The sequence below is a fragment of the Aquarana catesbeiana genome, linkage group LG11 (assembly GCF_042186555.1).
Source record: "Aquarana catesbeiana isolate 2022-GZ linkage group LG11, ASM4218655v1, whole genome shotgun sequence".
In the NCBI taxonomy this organism is placed as follows: Eukaryota; Metazoa; Chordata; class Amphibia; order Anura; family Ranidae; genus Aquarana; species Aquarana catesbeiana.
In genome coordinates, this window is record NC_133334.1 from 178,789,527 (window position 1) to 178,811,035 (window position 21,509).

The window sequence follows — 21,509 nt, forward strand, 5'->3', positions numbered from 1 at the left end:
AAAAGGTTGTGAGCTGCCTTCACCAATCCAAACCATATTTTTTTTCAGAGCATACAACAGGGCCAGCTAGGAAAGGGGTGAGAAGAGCGATCCCCCAACCCCCTCCTGAACCATACAAGGCCACATGCACTCAACATAAGTGGCTGCCTTTGGGGCATGTTGGGCTCAACCCAAAACCAACCACAAAGGACCTTGTAGTTCTCTAGTACTCTAGTTTAAAGGGGCTTTTCACATTCCCTAAAACCCCCTGTCTGCAGCCCCCCACAACCCCAGCCTAGGGTTGTGTGGAAGGGGCCCTTGTCCCCCTGAATATGGGAAGAAGGTGGTTGACTTTTGGGGTGCCCGAGCCCCTCCTGCCCCCAAGCATATACCCACCTTTCATGGGCTGGCTTGCTGTGTGTTTGGCTAGGGGTTTATTAGTGTGTGGGAGGGGCACAATATTTTTTTATTTTGGGTGGTATTTTTCACATGGGGTTCTCATTTTAAGCCTTTACAGACCCAAATGGCCTTGTATGTATTGGGGGGCAGGCTATTTTTTGTTTTGGGTTAAAATCTTTCAGCTGCAATGTTGATTTGTAAGTTTTCTCTAAAGCTGTACATCTTTCAAGCAGCATTTTGGATACATGCTACAGATGCACCATTTTACAGGGCAGAGTACCTCCCCCCCCCCCAAGTTACTAGCTTTAGGGCTAGTTCATAGAAACGCAGTCCAGATGTGTTCCAGATGCTTTTCTGCATGCACGTTTTTTGATGCGTTCCAGTGCGTTTATGATATGTTTTTGGTGCATTTTTGATGCAGTCCAGTACTTTTTTCCACCTTCTTTTTTCTTAACCTTAAATAAGGACACGCTGGATGATGTGCTTAATTTTGACAGGGGTGGCTTATTTTGTGCTAGCTGCATTTGGGTTGGTCTGGACATGCTCAGGGACTTGATTTTTTTGTGCTTTTTGTGTGTAAACAACACTTGGATGTTTCTGGGCATGTTAAGAGAGTGTGTTTTTTGGGTTAGTAATTTAAGGGCTTCCTTAACAGGTGTACCCACTTTGAAGTTCAGTCTCTGCATTGGGTGAACTTGCATTTTGTGTGTTTCATGGACTGTGCATGTGTTTTAAATTGCCTCATTAGCACACAAACCTATGTTATATAAAGCTTGCAGATAGCATTATTTACCTTACACTGAAAAAAGGCAAGATTGTGTGTGTGGGGCCCGCATTTGGGTGTTTTTATGGAGTTTGTAACACATGTATTTTCTCTTTGTATTTTCTTTGTTATGTCTTTGCAAAACAGATGTGTTTTCGAGCAAGTTTTTTTTACTTTGGTTTATTGTATTTTTTTGGATGGGGGACATTTTCCCATGAAATATTTTTGATGTTGTCAATGTGTGTCATTTGTAGGTTGTTCACTTTGATTTAATTGTCTGTGCTGCATTATTTTGCTAAATCTTTCTCAAGATGTTGTGACTAATGTTTAATAGACTAATGTCCTTAATAGATATCTATTTGTGGGTGCAGTCCTTTAACTCCTGTTAATTTCCAATGCTAAATAGTCAGACCTCAAAAACCATATTCTGTTAGTGTCTCAAATTAACATACTAGTGTTTTTTTGTTTCCCTTGCCCTTTTCCTTGCCCTTTGTCCTGTTTTAAGCAATACAATTTTGTAGCAAATTTTAATGTTTTATGTGTTTTTGTTACTTTTCATGCAACAGATTTCCCAGCTGCAGCTTAACTAGGCTGATTGGCATAGCAAAACAAAAAAAGGTGTGATTTGTCTACAAGCTTTTGCCTTCATGGTAGCATATGCATGGATTGTGCATATGGTGCCATGGATAGTCACCAGGAAAGGAAAATTACAGAGAGGTAAGTATTAAATTTACAATTTTAGCACAGTGGTTCTCAGCCTCAGTCCTCAAGTACCCCTGACAGGACATGTTTTGGGAATTTATCTTGGCTAAAATAGCTGCCAAAAATACAAAGCCATTGACTGTGATTTAAAGCACCTGGGAAAGATGAAGGAAAACCTGCCTGTTGGGGGGGGTACTTGAGGGCAGGGTTGAGAACCACTGATTTAGAGCACTGAGCTAAAATCGAGCTCCAGACAATCCTATTCTAATTGTGGGCATTTGGGGGAAACCAAGTGAGTGTTAGAACCCCTGCTTGTATTTTTTAGGTTGGGCTTTGTGTCCCTTTTCTTAAAATTGGCTTCACTTCCTGTCACATAGCCAAACAGGAAGTGAGGGTAAAACCCTACCAATGTCTTTCCTTGGGGACACACAGGTCAATCTAACTAGTGTCCCCATTAGGCAAATTGCACTCTAGCATTTTGTTGTGTACACCCCACATTATGCAATTTGGGGTTTATTAAAGGCAAATCCACTCTGCAATACAAATATACTCGTTGTAAATCTGAGGGAAAGCACTGGTGATTTTATCATTCAATCAGCAAAGATGCTGTTTTTTTTTTTTTTTTTTTTTTTTTTAATTTTCCTTGCATGTCCCCCTCGGATCTCCAGCAACTGCACTTCCAAGTGCACTTGTAATGCAAAGTGGATTTGCCTTTAGAAAATAAACCCCAAAGTCCAAGATACCTAATAATTTGGGGTGTACAGAGCAAAATGCTAGAGTGCAATTTACCTAATGGGGAAGCTATTTAGGTTGACCTTTGTGTCCCCAGGAAAGACATTGATAGGGTTTTACCCTCACTTCCTGTTTGGCTATGTGACAGGAAGTGAATAAATTTGAAGGAGAAAGTGGCAAAATTTGTGAAGCGTCTTCACCCTATCAGGGGTGCAGACATCCCTAAAAACTGACAAGTCTTCTAATCCCTCTGCACTCTATCCCCAAGCAAAAATAAGAAAGGATTTAATTTAGTTTAACTTTGCAAAGACACATTCCTAAGTTCAGCTGTGATGCGTGCCAATGGCCCATTTAGACCTTGTTTAATAGAAAACACCAGTTGCCTTTCACTAGAAACATTTGTTATTCCAGTCCTGGAAATCTGCATCTGCTTTACATCAAAATATGGATTCCTGCAGCTAAATGCATCTAGATGTGCGACCGCTGTCTATGGGAGATGCATGAGTGCTGTGCGCACATGGGTATGTGCCTGTGGCACATATCTGTTTCCCGGAAGCAGCGGCCAGCACACAGGAATGACATCACGCCCCTACAGAAAGTTGCTTGTACTGCTGCTAATTTCTTCCCATCACCATGCCCCACTCACTGTTCTCTGAGGAAAAGATGATCCTTATTTGCAAATTAAGAAATTTTTTTTTATTTTTTTTTTTTAGTAACATGGGGTGGTGTTTGTGTGGGTCCCTAACACACATTCAGACATATTAGGGCCAATTTAAACAGGATCCGATTTACCTACCAGCATGTTTTTAGAGCGTGGGAGGAAACCGGAGTACCTGGAGGAAACCCACACAGGCACAACATGCAAACTCCAGGCAGATGGTATCACAGGCAGGATTCGAACCAGTGACCCTTTTTGCTGCTAGGTGAAAGTGCTAACCACTACACCTCTGTGCTGCCCAAATATGTATCTATAGATGTAGGTTCTTGTGTCCACCAGCAGAGAGAAGTTGGGTAGATGCCACACTCCCAATTCTGGAGGCATAATAATGGTCAAGTACAGGGGTCTTCAAACTACGGCTCTCCAGTTGTTCAGGAACTACAATTCCCATCATGCCTAGTCATGTCTGTGAATGTCAGAGTTTTACAATGCCTCATGGGATGTGTAGTTCCACAACAGCTGGAGAGACGTAGTTTGAAGATTCCTGATTCACTCTAGCACAGGGATATGCAATTAGCGGACCTCCAGCTGTTGCAAAACTACAAGTCCCATCATGCCTTTGCCCCTGGGTGTCATACTTGTGGCTGTCAGAGTCTTGCTATGCCTCATGGGACTTGTAGTTCTGCAACAGCTGGAGGTCCGTTAATTGCATATCCCTGCTCTAGAATGTCTTGAAAAAAGGTATGTTCGGGGGGCAGGAGGCGGAGCCTAGCGGAGCAGACATGCATTGTTAGATCTCCACACCGCTGAGGAGAGAAGAGAAGGACAAAGCGGAGCCTGCAGGCTCAAAAGGTATCCATTTGAACCTTTTTGCCCCAGGGAACAAACTGTGAAAGTTTGGGCAGGAAATATGGTACTGGGAGGAAACCGTGGCAGAAATAAAAATCACCTCACAAAGAGCTCACAGGCACTCACTGCAGCTGAAGCAGCTCCAGTCACCTCACAAGATACAGTATCAGGGCGCTCTCACAGACAGAAAATGTCACAGCAAGACTCTCCATTTGAGTCAGATACAGAACAAATCCTCTCACAAACTTCTCCACAAGCCTCCTCAGAATCCCCAGTAATATTATTACAATTTGAAAAGATGCTTCATAAGGCTTTAAAACAAACCTCAGACCAAATAACAAAAAGCCTAACCAAAGAAATAAGAGAGCTGGGAAACCGCACCGCAGCCTTAGAAATAAAAATGGATGAAATTGAAATTACAACCCAAGAAAATATAACAGAATTGGAACAATTAAAAAAAGAGAATTTAATACTTCAAACTAAGCTTGAAGATTACGAAAATAGAGCCAGACGTTCAAACTTGCGCATAAGGGGAATACCTGAAACTGTGACAGACCTGCAATCTACTATTACTGCTCTATTACAAGAACTAAAGCCAGATATCCCTATTGAACGTTTAGAACTGGGCAGAGTACACAGAGCCCTCACAGCCAAAAAGAAAGATGGACCCCCACGTGATATAATCACAAAATTTCATTATTACAGAACGAAAGAACAAATACTAATTGCTGCAAGAGAAAAAAAGGAACTTAATTTTCAAGGACACAATTATCACATTTTTGCTGACCTATCCCAACTTACTATTACTAAAAGACGATCCATGAAACCCCAACTAATGGAACTGCAACGCCACAACATTATGTATCAATGGGGCTTCCCCTTTTCAGTCAGATTTAACTACTAAGGTACAATTTACAGAAGCAGATCAGCAGATGAACTACAACAAACCCTTTTAAGATTAAATCTGACAGAACCCACAAGCAGCAACACTCCCACACGCAGAAGAATGGCATCATCTTCACCTTCAGGCAGCACCCAGAAAATTTCAGAACAAAATGGGAATCATCATTCTCACAAAAGAGGCCGTTATGCCACATCATCCATGGACCAAGAAGATTCAATGGACTGACATCCTAATTCCTGATATCTCTTCATTTATTATACTAAGAGATGGTTCTCTTTAAAAAAACCTATATTTATAACTGAATGTAACTGCATTCTGATAATCACACACTGTGTGGGATCACGTTACATTCCAGTTATATTTCTTATTACTTCTGATTCATATAGCCTTAGAATATACAAGTGAAATAAGGAAATTCTTGTTCAGTTATATATTATCAGGTAATAACAATAGATTTATTACTTTTTAGGACAAATATGTTCAATAATCCAGAAGTAATGGAAACTTTTTCTTTCTTTTCTTAAAACAAATATATTATTACCTAACTAGTTCCTAGAGTTATGTTTTTGTTTATTCTAATCTGAAGCAATACAACCTCAATTTTATGAGTTAACATATCTAAACAGTTACATATGAATAAAATATGTAATTGTTTACTCTAAAAGGGTTAAAATCCCAAAATAATTCAAACTATCTTCATCAATACCAAAGTTATTAACAGTACCTTTCTAACTGAATTATTTAGCCTAGGGCAAGACTAACCATATACAACCACCCTGGAATAAATAATTTCAACAAAAACTATATTCTGCACTCCAATTAATGAAACATCATTTTGATGTCTTTTGACATAGCACTTCTCTCCTGTAAGCGGAAGATCTGTGTACCCCCATTAGCCCTCCTCATTCTCCCAACCATATTATGTGGGAGTGTGACGAAGGCACTTATTCCCCTGAGAGAGATATTTATTCTCTTTCACGGGTAAATTGTGATTACTTGCAAAAAATAATTTATACAATGTATCATCTAATCTCATATGTTTTTTGTTTACTCTTTACTCCAGAATTCACTGGTTTCTTTTCTATCTATTCATCTCTTCAGTCCACACAGGTTGATCTGCGCAGTCAGCTCTGCATAACAAAAAGTAAGTCAAAACTATTTGATCTATTGCCATGGCACCACTGAATATACTTTCCCTGAATGTTCAGGGAATAAATATCCCTCAAAAAAGGACCAAAGCCTTCCGTACTTTCCATAACAAGAAGGCTCACATAGTATGCCTCCAAGAAACACACTTCACAAAAGATTCTACTCCAAAATATATTTCTCCTTTTTATCAACAAATTTACACGGCTTCTGCCTGTACCAAGCAAAGGGGAACTCTAATTGCATTTCACCGATCCACACCATTCACCTTATCAGAAATTAAAGACCCAGAAGGTAGATACCTGATACTCATGGGTTATATAATGGATACAGCAATCACGGTGATTTCCTACTACGCTCCTAACAAACAACCTACACCATTCCTCTCACATATATTACAAGTGATTAATACACACAAAATAGGAACAGTGATAATGTGTGGGGATTCGAACCAGGTCCTCCTCCCATTTCTAGATAAATCACCTTTTACACCATCCAAAATAACCTCTAGATTACCTTTTTCTCAACTTCTTTCCAAATACAATCTGGTAGATTCATGGAGAGAAAGTAACCCAATGAAAAAGAAATTCACTTATTTCTCGCACCCTCATCAAACCTTCACCAGAATAGATCATATTTTTCTAACAATAGGAATGATATCAGAAATTATTGCATCAGATATAATTCCGATTCCGTGGTCTGACCATAATGCAGTATACACTACTATAGCCTCAGCCATACCAAAAGCGCATGACCCAACGTGGTACTTACCGGATATAATGCTCAAACACCCACTATATCAGATGGCCATTGAACAAGCTTTAAAGGAATACATATCAATTAATAATACAACAGACATCTCCCCAATAACACTGTGGGAAGCTCATAAGCCTGTCTTGCGTGGTACAATACAAAGACAAATGGCACTATTTAAACGGGAACGCAAAAATCTAGCAAAAAAACTAGAACTCAATTTTAATGCAGCCTACATATCATTTCAAGATAATCCATCTCCGAGTACAAAATCTCATCTGGAAAAATCTAGATTGGAATACGATCTATTTCTCGCTGAGTCAGTTGATAAATCCCTCAAATGCTCCAAACACAATTTCTACATGAATACAAACAAACCAGGTACATATTTGGCTCAGGCATTAAATTCAACTAACAAATCTTTCAAACCAATACGTTTGAAATTATCAAAAAATGTTTACACTTTTAATCCAGTTAAAATAGTCCATAAATTTCACTCACATCTCGTAACTTTATACAAGACAAACAATGAATTTAATCCTACAGAGGCTGAATCCTTCTTCTCAAAAATAACCTTACCTGAGTTATCTCAGAATCAAAAAAGCAGTTTGGATGAGCCTATAACTATAGATGAAGTTGCTAACGCCATAAAAGACCTAAAACTTAACAAAAGACCAGGCCCAGACGGCTACTTGGCTTTATAATATAAAACATTCTCAGAAATACTCTCTCCCATTCTCACTGAAACTTTTAACAAACTTCTAGATGGACATTCTTTTCGGCAAGAAACACTAATGGCAATTGTTTGTATGATCCCAAAACCCCTTTCTGATGATACTTCCTGTGTGAATTATCGGCCTATCTCTCTGTTAAACCTCGATATTAAATTATTAGCAAAAATAATAGCAAAACGCCTCAATAGCATTATAGGAAAATTAATACATAGAGATCAAGTAGGCTTCATGCCAAATAGACAGGCAGGCGATAATATACGCAGGGCAGTGTTATTGGCACATATTGCTAAAAAACGGAAAATCCCTTTATGTTTTCTATCTCTCGATATTAAGAGGGCATTTGACACAGTATCCTGGCAATATATGCAATATTCATTACAAAAATGGGGTTTTGGACCCCACTTTTTAACATGGATCAAAGCATTATATAATAAACCCAAAGCCTATATAAAATATGCTGGATACAAATCTGAAGCCTTTAATATCGAAAGAGGTACCCGACAGGGTTGCCCATTATCTCCCTTATTATTTGCCCTTATACTCGAACCCATGGCCCAATACATCAGAACAAACCAAACTATAACTGGCATTGAAGTAGGAGGTATTACACACAAATTATGTATATTTGCAGACGATATATTACTTTTTCTATCATCACCACAGGTCTCTGGTCCTAACTTAATACCAGCTCTTGATGGATTTGCAGCCCTATCCGGCCTTATGATTAATCCTAAGAAATGCCTAGTGCTTAATATTTCACTCACAAACATGGAATTGATCCCGGCTAGGGCTGCGCTCCCATTCACATGGGCAGAAAAATCAATCCCATATCTTGGAATTCATTTAACAGCATCTCATTCTGACTTATTCTCAACCAATTATCCTCCTGTATTAAGACAGATCACAAATCTAATAAAACAATGGTCGCAACTTCCTTTATCCTGGATAGGGAAGATTAATGCAATCAAAATGACTATTCTACCCAAATTGCTTTATCTATTCAGAGTCCTCCCTATTCCAATTCCTTCCTATTTTTTGAGAATAGTACAAAAAAGAGCAACTTCGTTTATATGGGGCTCTTCTAAACCACGTATACCTATACACACACTACATCTTCCCAAAAATAAAGGAGGCCTGGGATACCCTAATTTTACTAACTACTACAGAGCAGCACATTTGGCCAGTCTGTCCAAATACCATGCAAAACAGGAAATCCCATTATGGGTATTTATAGAAGCTTCAGAAAATGACCCTCTATTAATATCAAATTTATTATGGCTTGATCCTAAAGACCGCTTTAAAATTCATAATCCCATAACTAAACACTTCTTATCTCTCTGGGATAAACTAAAAACCAAATATCAGTTACAATCTCCACACAATCCTCTCCTTTCTTTTATCAGAAATCCGGCCTTTTATCCGGCATGGATCTACCCAAATTCTTTTAAAGCTTGGACAACATCAGGCATTCAGACACTAAATGACTTCATAGCATCTAAATCATTCCTTTCATTCCCATCGCTTAGAGAAAAATATGATCTACCAAACTCTGAGATATTTAGATATCTCCAAATCAAAAATTTCTATACACCATTCCTAAAGGGGGATACACCATTATCCCAATTATCCATTTTTGAATCAATCTGTACAAAAGATCCATTTGCTAAAGGTACAATTTCATCACTTTATAATCAATTATATGGAGTAGCAAATCTTAATAGACCCTCTTACGTTCAGAGGTGGGAGGAGGACCTGGGACGAACTTTAGAAGACACGGACTGGTCTAACATATGGCTCACATCTAAGTCATCTTCACCCAACATCTTAGCACTGGAGACAAATTATAAAGTCCTAACTCGCTGGTGCCTTGTACCCGCTAGAGTGGCAAAATATTTGCCTAATACCTCAGCTCTTTGTTTTTCGAGGATGCCCAGAAATAGGCACATATTTACACATATGGTGGACGTGCCCAGTAATCCAAACCTTCTGGAAGGAAGTCTTCGTGATTGCATCTAAAATATTTAAAAAAATAATACAACCAGATCCATATTTAACTTTACTTAATCTAAAACTGGAATGGTTAACACTCTCTCAATTCAAACTTATGATCCAACTAATAACGGCTGCAAAACAAACAGTGGCCAAGGCATGGAAATCTCCTACATTGGTACTAGCAAAAACAATTCACAGAATGAATAATACAATGTCCCATGCTAAGATGGTAGCCATCGATCAAAATCAAATTCCAAAATTTGAAAAACTTTGGCATCCTTGGATAAAACAACAGTTCCTGTCAAACTTCAATGACTCTGTCCTGTTGCCATGGTAACAGATTAAATGACTTACAGAGACACCCATTCTAATGCCCTGTACACACGATAGGATTTTCCGATGGAAAATGTGTGATAGAACCTTGTTGTCAGAAATTCCGACCGTGTGTAGGCTCCATCACACATTTTCAATAGGAATTTCTGACACACAAAGTTTGAGAGCTTGCTATAAAATTTTCCGACAACAAAATCCGTTGTCGGAAATTCCGATCGTGTGTACACAATCCGACGCACAAAGTGCCACGCATGCTCAGAATAAATTAAGAAACAAAAGCTATTGGCTACTGCCCCGTTTATAGTATTGACGTACGTGTTTTACGTCACCGCGTTCAGAACGATCGGATTTTCCGACAACTTTGTGTGACCGTGTGTATGCAAGACAAGTTTGAGCCAACATCTGTCGGAAAAACTCCTAGGATTTTGTTGTCGGAATGTCCGATCAATGTCCGACCGTGTGTACAGGGCATTAGGCTTCAAAGAGAACTAAAAAGAATAATAAACTGACTAGCGGGACAACCTTGTGGACCATACCTCTACCTTTCAACCCTTTTTCTTCTTTCTCTTTCCTTTTCTCCACCTTACGATTAAAGCTCATTATCAGAATTTATTTGACCTATATACACTCTACTTGTAAACAATATGTATAGTAGGTATAAATCATTTAAATACCTACAAAAGTAACTAAGGAAATGATATATATCTTTAATCTAGGTTTACGTGAACCCAATGTTTAATATTTGAAATTTAATGATATTTATCTATATAAACCCTACTGTAAAACAATGAGCTTACTTTATAGATCCTTGTAAACTTACTCTATGTATCTTTATAACATTGTATACTCAATAAACTTCTTTTGACAAGGAAAAAAGGTATGTTCTTGTGTGCCTTGTATAATGCCCAATAAATATCAATAGGAAAATACAAGTGGGTCATGGCACATCTACATTCCAAATTTGGCACTTAAGATGGTCATGCACTATGCAATCTGATTGGCCAATCTCTGTACAACTCAATATTTCGGCAAAATAGGTAATAGCAAGACGCACTTAAACAATTATTTCAAATTATAGGAAATCAAACAGGCTCTTGCACTAAATCTATTTTTTTAAATCTAACTGATTGCAGTGTATGGTCACCTTTTAAAGATCAAGATCCGAAAATATTAATTTATTGTGTTTAGAAACACTTCTCTGTTCTTTGTAATATATTGAAAGATTTGGGTAAAAATAGAAAAAAACACATTTCAAAGATATATTAGAAGTAGGGATGAGCTTCGAGTTCGAGTTTCACCGAACAGCGAACAATTTGGGGTGTTCGCGGCAAATTCGAATGCCGCGGAACACCCTTTAAAAGTCTATGGGAAAAATCAAAAGTGCTAATTTTAAAGGCTTATATGCAAGTTATTGTCATAAAAAGTCCTGCCCCAGGGGACATGGATCAATGCAAAAAAAAGTTTTAAAAACGGCGGTTTTTTCAGGAGCAGTGATTTTAATAATGCTTAAAGTCAAACAATAAAAGTGTAATATCCCTTTAAATTTCGTAGCTGGGGGGTGTCTATAGTATGCCTGTAAAGGGGCGCATGTTTTCCATGTTTAGAACAGTCTGACAGCAAAATGACATTTCAAAGGAAAAAAAGTCATTTAAAACTACTCACGGTTATTGCATTGCCAGTCCGACAATACACATAAAAGTTCATTGATAAAAACGGCATGGGAATTCCCCACGGGGGAACCCCGAACCAGAATTAAAAAAAAAAAAAATGACGTGGGGGTCTACCTAAATTCCATACCAGGCCCTTCAGGTCTGGTATGGATATTAAGGGGAACCCCGGCCAAAATGAAAAAAAAAATGACGTGGGGGTCATCCTAAATTTCATACCAGACCCTTCAGGTCTGGTATGGATTTTAAGGGGAACCCCGCGCCAAAAAAAAAAAAAAAACGGCATGGGGTCCCCCCAAAAATCCATACCAGACCCTTATCCGAGCAGGCCGCAGGAAAAGAGGGGATGAGCCGAACACCCCCCTGTTCGGTTCGCACCAGAACTTGCGAACAGGAAAACACGCGAACACTGTTAAAGTCTATGGGACACGAACATGAATAATCAAAAGTGCTAATTTTAAAGGCTTATATGCAAGTTATTGTCATAAAAAGTGTTTGGGGACCTGGGTCCTGCCCCAGGGGACATGGATCAATGCAAAAAAAGTTTTAAAAACGGCTGTTTTTTCAGGAACAGTGATTTTAATAATGCTTAAAGTCAAACAATAAAAGTGTAATATCCCTTTAAATTTCGTCTGACAGCAAAATGACATTTCAAAGAAAAAAAGTCATTTAAAACTACTCGCGGCTATTGCATTGCCGGTCCGACAATACACATAGAAGTTCATTGATAAAAACGGCATGGGAATTCCCTACAGGGGAACCCCAAACCAAAATTTTAAAAAAATGTTGTGGGGGTCCCCCTAAATTCCATACCAGACCCTTCAGGTCTGGTATGGATTTTAAGGGGAACCCCCGCCAAAATTAAAAAAAAAACGGCGTGGGGTCCCCCCAAAAATCCATACCAGACCCTTATCCGAGCATGCAACCTGGCAGGCTGCAGGAAAAGAAGGGGGGACGAGAGAGCGCCCCCCCTCCTGAACCATACCAGGCCACATGCCCTCAACATTGGGAGGGTGCTTTGGGGTAGCCCCCCAAAACACCTTGTCCCCATGTTGATGAGGACAAGGGCCTCATCCCCACAACCCTGGCCGGTGGTTGTGGGGGTCTGCGGGCGGGGTGCTTATCGGAATCTGGAAGCCCCCTTTAACAAGTGGACCCCCAGATCCTGGCACCCCCTGTGTGAAATGGTAAGGGGTACCCCTACCATTTCACTAAAAAACTGTCAAAAATGTTAAAAATGACAAGAGACAGTTTTTGACAATTCCTTTATTTAAATGCTTCTTCTTTCTTCTATCTTCCTTCATCTTCTTCTTCTTCTTCTTCTGGTTCTTCTGGCTCTTCTGGTTCTTCCTCCGGTGTTCTCGTCCAGCATCTCCTCCGCGGCGTCTTCTATCTTCTTTTCCTCGGGCCGCTCCGCACCCATTGCATGGGGAGAGGCTCCCGCTCTTCTCTTCATCTACTTCTCTTCTTCATCTTCTTCTCTTCTTCTCTTCTTCATTTTCTTCTCCTGGCCGCTCCGCATCCATGCTGGCATGGTGGGAAGCTCCCGCTGTGTGACGCGTCTCTTCTTCTGACGGTTCTTAAATAATGAGGGGCGGGGCCACCCAGGGACCCCGCCCCCCTCTGATGCACAGGACATGACGGGACTTCCCTGTGGCATTCCCCGTGACGTCACAGGGAAGTCCCGTCAAGTCACCGTGTGTCAAAGGGGGCGGGGTCACCGGGTGGCCCTGCCCCCGTTATTTAAGAACCATCAGAAGAGGAGATGCATCACACAGCGGGAGCCTCCCACCATGCCAGCATGGATGCGGAGTGGCCCGGAGAAGAAGATGAAGAAGAGAAGAAGATGAAGAAGATGAAGAAGAGAAGAAGATGAAGAGAAGAGCGGGAGCCTCCCCCCATGCCATGGGTACGGAGCAGCCCGAGGAGAAGAAGATAGAAGATACCGCGGAGGAGATGCTGGACGAGAACACCGGAGGAAGAACCAGAAGAACCAGAAGAAGAAGAACAAGATGAAGGAAGATAGAAGAAAGAAGAAAGAAGAAGCATTTAAATAAAGGAATTGTCAAAAACTGTCTCTTGTCATTTTTAACATTTTTGACAGTTTTTTAGTGAAATGGTAGGGGTACTTTCGTACCCCCTTACCATTTCACACGGGGGGCCGGCATCAGGGGGTCCCCTTGTTAAAGGGGGCTTCCAGATTCTGATAAGCCCCCCGCCCGCAGACCCCCACAACCACCGGCCAGGGTTGTGGGGATGAGACCCTTGTCCTCATCAACATGGGGACAAGGTGTTTTGGGGGGTTACTCCAAAGCACCCTCCCAATGTTGAGGGCATGTGGTCTGGTACGGTTCAGGAGGGGGGGCGCTCTCTCGTCCCCCCCTCTTTTCCTGCGGCCTGCCAGGTTGCATGCTCGGATAAGGGTCTGGTATGGATTTTTGGGGGGACCCCACGCCGTTTTTTTTTTAAATTTTGGCGCAGGGTTCCCCTTAAAATGGTCTGGTATGGAATTTAGGGGGACCCCCACAACATTTTTTTTTATTTTGGTTCGGGGTTCCCCTGTGGGGAATTCCCATGCCGTTTTTATCAATGAACTTCTATGTGTATTGTCGGACCGGCAATACAATAGCCGCAAGTAGTTTTAAATGACTTTTTTTCTTTGAAATGTCATTTTGCTGTCAGACTGTTCTAAACACGGGAAACATGTGCCCCTTTACAGGCATACTATAGACACCCCCAGCTACAAAATTTAAAGGGATATTACATTTTTATTGTTTGACTTTAAGCATTAATAAAATCACTGCTCCTGAAAAAACGTCCATTTTTAAAACTTTTTTTGCATTGATCCATGTTCCCTGGGGCAGGACCCAGGTCCCCAAACACTTTTTATGACAATAACTTGCATATAAGCCTTTAAAATTAGCACTTTTGATTATTCATGTTCGTGTCCCATAGACTTTAACGGTGTTCGCGTGTTCGAACAAACTTTTTTCCTGTTCGCAAGTTCTGGTGTGAACCGAACAGGGGGGTGTTCGGGCTCATCCCTAATTAGAAGTAATAGAAATGAAATTAACATCAAAAGGGTTAATTCACTGAGAACACCTACTAATTGGCCAACAAGACACATCCAATGAAATTAACCAAATGTATTGGGCGTGCTCTATTATCAATGAGAAAACTAAAGTTACTCTAGCACCAGTTGCAATTTACATATTTATTATTCTCTGCATGCGCTGGTTCGCACTTTCAATCAATGACTTTTCCTGTGCACCAATTAAGGTAAGAACCAACGCAGCGCACTCGTCTTAGCAAATCACCCCCATAGGCTTTCATGGAATTCAGTTTAGGAGCTTTGGCAAAAAAACACCAAAATCTCCTATACTTAAGTTTAGGAGCTGGCAGTGTACATGAAGCCTTAGGATTCTTTGTCATAAATTCAGTTTGTACCAGTCACTGTCAGGTTCTTTGGAGGAGCATTCCATTAAGTATCAAAATATTATTATTATTACCATACAGAATTTATATAGTGCCAACAGTTTGCGCAGTGCTTTACAACATGAGTGCAGACAGCACAGTTACAATACAATTCAATACAGGAGGAATAGAGGGCTCTGCTCATTAGAGCTTACAATCTAGAAGGGAAGGTCAAGTGAAACAAAAGGTAATAACTGTGGGGATGAGCTGATGGAGAAAATGAAAATACAGTTGTTACGCATGGGTAGGATAGGCTTCTCTGAAGAGGAGGGTTTTCAGGGATCATCTAAAAGCTAATAGAGTAGGAGATAATCAGACAGATTGGGGTATGGAGTTCCATAGGATTGGGGAGGCTTTGGAAAAGTTCTGGAGGTGAGCATGGGAGGAGGTGACGAGGGAGCTAGAGAGCAGGAGGTCTTGGGAGGAGCGAAGAGAATGATTAGGTTGGTATTTTGAGTCTAAAAAAACAACAAAAAGTGTAGCGCTAAACCATATCTTAAATAACCCTAAATGGGTAGATATACAGTGAAGGGGATCACCAATATAAAGACCTATTCATGGATAGGAAGTCCTGATATAGGTGTTTATGGCTAAAAATGACAATGTTTAGTCCTTAGGTAAACATATTATAAATGGGTAAATCCAGTGTCCCAAAACGGCAGATCAGCTCACTACCACCGAGAGAAAAGAAGGCTTACCAGATGTGGTGGACCCGACAGGGCATACGCCGAATTGGGTCAGATAAGGCTTGGGTGGTAAGAGGCTGTGGATGTCTGTGGTATCGCAGATTGCTGGATTCCTCCGACTGGTGCCCGGGTCCTGGAAGGTGTGCAGAGTCTCAAGAATATGGATGATTCTGTAGATCCCAGGGGGGGGGATGAGGTGTTCCGTGGATGGATCCCTCAAACCTGGATGTGACTTGGTATCAGCCTCTTGCAGTCCCTCTACATAAGAGCTGGAGTGTGAATGAGAGCAGCATATGGAGCCAATCAGTTCATGTGCTAAGGAACATACTGATAAGAGGTGAAAGCAGAGTGCCTCTGCTTTCACCTCTTATCAGTATGTTCCTTAGCACATGAACTGATTGGCTCCATATGCTGCTCTCATTCACACTCCAGCTCTTATGTAGAGGGACTGCAAGAGGCTGATACCAAGTCACATCCAGGTTTGAGGGATCCATCCACGGAACACCTCATCCCCCCCCTGGGATCTACAGAATCATCCATATTCTTGAGACTCTGCACACCTTCCAGGACCCGGGCACCAGTCGGAGGAATCCAGCAATCTGCGATACCACAGACATCCACAGCCTCTTACCACCCAAGCCTTATCTGACCCAATTCGGCGTATGCCCTGTCGGGTCCACCACATCTGGTAAGCCTTCTTTTCTCTCGGTGGTAGTGAGCTGATCTGCCGTTTTGGGACACTGGATTTACCCATTTATAATATGTTTACCTAAGGACTAAACATTGTCATTTTTAGCCATAAACACCTATATCAGGACTTCCTATCCATGAATAGGTCTTTATATTGGTGATCCCCTTCACTGTATATCTACCCATTTAGGGTTATTTAAGATATGGTTTAGCGCTACACTTTTTGTTGTTTTTTTGCATATACACTTTGTTGGTTGTGTTAGCTGCTTTTTCTCCCTTATGAGCAGCGCAGGATTATTTTGCATATATTGGTATTTTGAGTCTAGACTAGTTATGTAGTTGGGGGCTAAGTTGTGGATGGATTTGTAAGTAGTTAGTATTTTGAAACTGCAGTAGTTGAGGCGAGAGATGACCAGAGAGTGAATTAAGCACTTTGTGGTGTCATTGATTAGAAAGGGGCATATTTTGGAGATGTTATAGTGGAGGCAACAAGATTTGGACAGTGATTGAATGTGGGGCTTAAAGGAGAGTTCAGAGTCCAGGACTACACCTAGGACCTTGGCATAGTTGTACCATCAATTTTCATAGCGAGATCAGCGGAAGGGGCACGTAGGGGAGGAAAAATGATAAGTTTGGTTTTGGATAGATTGAGTTTGAGGAAGTGGTGTATCAGACTGATATATCTGTTAGTAAATTAGTGATACGTAAGGAGACAGAGGGAGTAGGCTGAGGGGTAGAGAAATAGATGTGGGTGTCGTCAGAACCTTGGGGGACCCCAACAGAGAAAGGAAGAGGAGAGGAGGAAGTAGAATTGTAAAAAAATGCTAAAGGTGCGGTTGGTGCACGTTTCCCCATAGAAGGCATCCACTGCGTACGGAGATCATGAGGAAATATCTAGATCTATGGGGAAACGCGTAGGGTGGAGCATAGTCTTGTGATGTCATCACGTTGAACAGCTGGTTGGTATACACCGCGGCTAGTTCAAAAACCTTTCTTACCTGCTGTGATTTTATGGATTTTATACTTGTATGATCCGTTGGGAAATAACGATTTTTGTTGGAACATACTGCACCATGAAGCCCTCTTCTCTTCCTTATTACACGAGACCTGATCCTTGCTTTCATAAAGAATGATCCCGGGAGTGAGGTTTCCCTCCGTTGGTTCCTTGGTAACAGGTGGACATTTCCCTGTCGTGAGACTACTGCGAACTGACCTGCCGGCAGGCTAATGCACAGGCGTTTCTGATCTCTATCACTTGAGATCCAACTTGCCCGGTAAGCAGTTTGTATTATTACATCTCACACCGCATTTCAGACGGTCGGATTGAAGAGTATGTGCCCTGTTTTCTGGAGATTTATATAAGGACTCTCTTCTGCTGAACTTTTTTTTAAATATTATATGGACCTTTTTTTCAGATATTTTTTGTGTGTTGCTATACACATATTTATTGACTTTTTCACATATTATGTTGAGGTTTGTTCCTTGATTTGCACAAGTTTTATTTATATACCATATATTTTTTGGCCTTTAGTAGTTGATTTGCGCACCTTTTTTCTCTTCTCTTTTTTTCAGTTTGCTTTAGGTTTTCAGTATTTAAACCAATAGAGGTGCAGCATTCAACCTCATTACCTGTACACCTAATCATACCACCTGTACATTTACACACAGTTCACTTTGGTGTTGTTTATATTTTTGGGGTTAGCGCAAATGTTCCCTTTTCCTTACCTTCTCCCCATCAACATGGGGACAAGGTGCTTTGGGGGGCCGCTACCCCAAAGCACCCTCCCAATGTTGAGGGCATGTGGCCTGGTATGGTTCAGGAGGGGGGGCACTCTCTCATCCCCCCTCTTTTTCTGTGGCCTGCCAGGTTGCGTGCTCAGATAAGGGTTTGGTATGGATTTTTGGGGAGACCCCACGCACAATTTTTTTTAAATTTTGGCGCGGGGTTCCCCTTAATATCCATACCAGACCTGAAGGGCCTGGTATGGAATTTAGGGGGACCCCCACACTTTTTTTTTTTAATTTTGGTTCGGGGTTCCCCTGTGGGGAAATTCCATGTCGTTTTTATTAATGAACTTTTATGTGTATTGCCGGACCGACAATTCATTATAGCCGGCGCTACCGATAGTAGTTTTAAATGACTTTTTTCCTCTAGAAATGTAATTTTGCACTCAGACTGTTCTAAACACGGGAAACATGCGCCATTTTACATGCATACTATTGACACCACCCAGGTACGAAATTTAAAGGAATATTACACTTTTATTATTTCACTTAAAGCATTATTAAAATCACTGCTCCTGAAAAAACTGAAGTTTTTAAAACTTTTTTTTGCATTGATACATGTCCCCTGGGGCAGGAAACGGGTCCCCAGACACTTTTTATGACAATAACTTGCATATAAACCTTTAAAATTAGCACTTTTGATTTCTCCCATAGACTTTTAAAGGGTGTTCCACGGCTTTCGATTTTGCCGCGAACACCCCAAATTGTTCACTATTCGGCGAATGGGCGAACAGCCGATGTTTGAGTCGAACTCATGTTCGACCCGAACATAAAGCCCATCCCTACTCAGGACTAAGGATGAGCTTGGGCGTGTTATTTGGATATACCGTATTTATCGGCGTATAACACGCACCTTCCCTTCAAGAATTTCAGGAAAAAACTTAAATTTTAATAAAGAACTGTGAAGCAAAATAAGGGACAGTGCCCATCAATGCAGCCTAATCAGTGCCCATCTGCAGCCTCACCATTGCCATGAATGTAGCCTCGCCATTGCCATGAATGCAGCCTCACTATTGCCATGAATGCGGCCTCACTATTGCTATGAATGTGGCCTCACTATTGCCATGAATGCAGCCTCACTATTGCCACTAGTGCAGCCTGATCAATGCCCATCTGCAGCCTCAGAGGGGACAGGGAGGGGGGGTGGGACGAGCGCCAACAGATTACATACAGGAGAATCTCCTGTTTACAGGTCGGCCTCATTAATACAAAATCCCATCTCCTATGATAAACAGAACAGTCGTCCAATGGCACCCCAGGAGACGGGACTTCCTATTAGAGACGCCGCTGAGTAAACAGAAGATTCTCCTGTGTGTAGTCTGATGGTGCTTGTCCCACCCCCTCCCTGTCCCCTCCAAGGCAGCGCTGATAAATACAGTATATAACTTTTGTGGCCCTGGGGGGCCACAAAAGATATATATTTCCAAATTACCAGGGGGGCCACATTAAACTGGAACGTGGGCCGCACTTGGCCCGCGGGCCAGACTTTGGACAGGCCTGCTCTAGAGTCTCTGCTAAAAAACATATATAATGTTTGGGGATTCTGCATAATTTTCTAGCAAAAAAATATGATTTTTACATGTAGGAGAGAAATGTCAGAATTGGCCTGGTAGGCAAATGGTTAAATTACAGTGCAGGCAGTGTACAGTATATAATACATTGCAGGCAGTGTACAGTATATGATACAGTGCAGGCAGTGTTGTACAATATATAATACAGTGCAGGCGGTGTACTGTATATAATACAGTGCAGGCGGTGTACAGTATATAATTCAGTGTGTACAGTATATAATACAGTGCAGGTGTTGTACAGTTTATAATACAGTGCAGGCGGTGTACAGTGCAGGCGTTGTACACAGTATATAATACACTTCAGGCGGTGTACAGTGTATAATACAGTGTGTACAGTATATAATACACTTCAGTATATACAGTGCCTTGCAAAAGTATTCAACCCCTTGGGTTTTTACCTTTTTTGTTACATTACAGCCTTTAGTTCAATGTTTTTTTTAATCTGAATTATATGTGATGGATCAGAACACAATAGTCTAAGTTGGTGAAGTAAAATTAGAAAAATATATACATAAAACAATTTTTCAGAAATAAAAAACTGATAATTGGCATGTGCGTATGTATTCACCCCCTTTGTTATGAAGCCCATAAAAAGCTCTGGTGCAACCAATTACCTTAGAAGTCACTTAATTAGTGAAATGATGTCCACGTATGTGCGCGATCTAAGTGTCACATGATCTGTCATTACATATACACACACCTTTTTGAAAGGCCCCAGAGGCTGCAACACCTAAGCAAGAGGCACCACTAACCAAACACTGCCATGAAGACCAAGGAACTCTACAAACAAGTAAGGGACAATGTTGTTGAGAAGTCAGGGTTAGCTTATAAAAAAAATATCCAAATCTTTGATGATCCCTAGGAGCACCATCAAATCTATCATTACCAAATGGAAAGAACATGGCACATATGTAAACCTGCCAAGAGATGGCCGCACACCAAAACTCACGGACCGGGCAAGGAGGGCATTAATTAAAGAGGTAGCACAGAGACCTAAGGTAACCCTGGAGGAGCTGCAGAGTTCCACAGCAGAGACTGGAGTATCTGTTCATAGGACGGCAATAAGCTGTACGCGCCATAGAGTTGGGCTTTATGGCAGAGTGGCCAGAAGAAAGCCATTACTTTCTCCAAAAACAAAATGGCACTTTTTGAGTTTGTGAAAAGGCATGTGGGAGACTCCCAAAATGTATGGAGGAAGGTGCTCTGGTCTGATGAAACTAAAATTGAACTTTTTGGCCATCAAAGAAAATGCTATGTCTGGCGAAAACCCAGCAAATCACATCACCCAAAGAACACCATCCCCACAGTGAAACATGGTGGTGGCAGCATCATGCTGTGGGGATGTTTTTCAGCAGTCAGGACTGGGAAACTGGTCAGAGTTGAGGGAAAGATGGGATGGTGCTAAATACAGGAATATTCTTGAGCAAAACCTGTACCACTCTGTGTGTGATTTGAGGCTAGGATGGAGGTTCACCTTCCAGCAGGACAATGACCCCAATCATACTGCTAAAGCAACACTTGAGTGGTTTAAGGGGAAACATGTAAATGTGTAAATGGAATGGCCTAGTCAAAGCCCAGACCTCAATCCAATAGAAAATCTGTGGTCAGACTTAAAGATTGCTGTTCACAAGCGCAAACCATCCTACTTGAAGGAGCTGGAGCAGTTTTGCAAGAAGGAATGGGCAAAAATCC